Genomic DNA, 1,784 nt, shown 5'->3' on the forward strand with positions numbered 1-1,784 from the left:
TCAGAGAAGCAGCCTAAAGGTGTTCCAGGTTAGCAGTCACACAGACTACACAGCCAGAGCTCCACCACGTTGTGTGTAAAGAATTATGTTAGCTTATTTAGTTTTCATAACAGTCCTATAGGTTAGGTACTTCTGTTATCTCATTTTGTACAACAGGTAATAAAGACAGAGACCGGCTGAGTAAGAGACTTTGACACTTTTGTAGCACTTGATTTTGGGCCTGCCCAGCCAGGCAAAAGAGGAGTGAAAAAGAAACTTTTCACTTTGAAGCTGTGTAAAAAAATCTTTTATCTAGAAAAGCTGCCAAATGCATAAGGGATGCAAGCACATCTGTAGGGAGACTCAGTGACACTTCAGGAAATAAGTCTCTAATTTTTAAGCAACCCTCTCTTTAAAAGTTTCTTCTTTAATAAAATCTCCCAAAAGGTACCTGATCCCTAAAAGAGTTCAGAAAGGTCTTGGAAGATGAGAATCCGGGAAAGGATCTGCATCATTGTAATCGTGACAACCATTTTCTTCTCCTCAATGTAATGGACACACAAACTCCGGGTCCCTGGCATCCTATTAAGAGGAAAACAAAATCATCAGTGTAAAACAAACATGATTGGCCAGTCATAATAAAATGCTAATGGTACAATTAGAATAGTGAGTATTGAGGAATTTCCTGCAATCTTATGTTAAACTTTGCTGAGTGTGTGAAACTTTTTCATAATGAAATATTGGAGAAAACTCATCCTTGTTGCTCATCCCTGTCAGTCCTCTGCGCTTTTGAGAGTCTTGATGGAGTTGATTTCCTGTCATGTGCTCTCTGTTGGGAGAGCTTGTAAGACTAATTGCACCCTTAAATGTTTGCCTCCTATAAATCAGGTAGATAAAACTTTGAGAAAAACTCTATAGACAGTTATCTAATTTGACTATTATTTAATCGAGATGTATCGGGAGAATGTCTAAGATAATCTTCCCCAGTTCTCAGTGGGTCTTAGGACTTCCTCATGTCCCAACTCCCAAGGTCTTCCAGTCTCGCTTCCTCCATTTCCGGTAGTGACCCTAAGTGAAGAGACTCTAGACTCCCAAATCAGGCAGCAGTCCTCTGGCTCCCCACGCGGGTGACTTGGCGTTAAGGCAGGCGAGTTGCCAGGCTAGTGAGGGGAACCTATGAACCCCAGGTTCTCAGAGAAGACAACCGCCGCCCCCCACCCTGCAGAAGACACTTCCCCTTGCCCTTTATGATGTGTGTTTACATGGGCGGAGGGATCCCTGCCCAGCTGACAGACACACCGCGACCGGCTCTTCTTTTTTTAAAGAGCCTAGCCACAGGGGTTGATTGGCCGCGGCCCGAGCCGCGTCAGCCTCCGGGGGCGGGGCCAGGGCCGCATTGTCTCGGCTGGGGACGGCCTGACGCCCCAGAGGCCGGACCTGGGCAACCCCTGCCTGGAGGTGTCGGGGCTAGATCGCCCAGAGGGCTGGGAGCCAGCCTGGGCGGGGTCAGGTTCAAGTTCTCGGGGGAAAGTGGGGTTGGAAAGCCGGCGGCCTGAGCGGAACCAAGCCCCACTCGGAGTGCCACGTCTCCAGGAACCCCCTCCTTACTCTTTGGACAACACTCCGCCCAAACCTGGGCCTCCGTCCCCCAAGCCACCCCCATTTGTGCAGCCCCAGATTCTTTGGCACAGTCTCCAGGGCCTAAATGTGGACCTCCTGCTCTAGTCCATTAAGTCCCCGAGACCTAACACCTTCAACCTTATGTGACCCCACCCCTGGGCGGGCGGCGGGCGCCCCCCCTATCT

Source organism: Elephantulus edwardii, unplaced genomic scaffold, assembly GCF_000299155.1.
Source record: "Elephantulus edwardii isolate Elephantulus edwardi_28Jun2011 unplaced genomic scaffold, EleEdw1.0 scaffold00063, whole genome shotgun sequence".
NCBI lineage: Eukaryota > Metazoa > Chordata > Mammalia > Macroscelidea > Macroscelididae > Elephantulus > Elephantulus edwardii.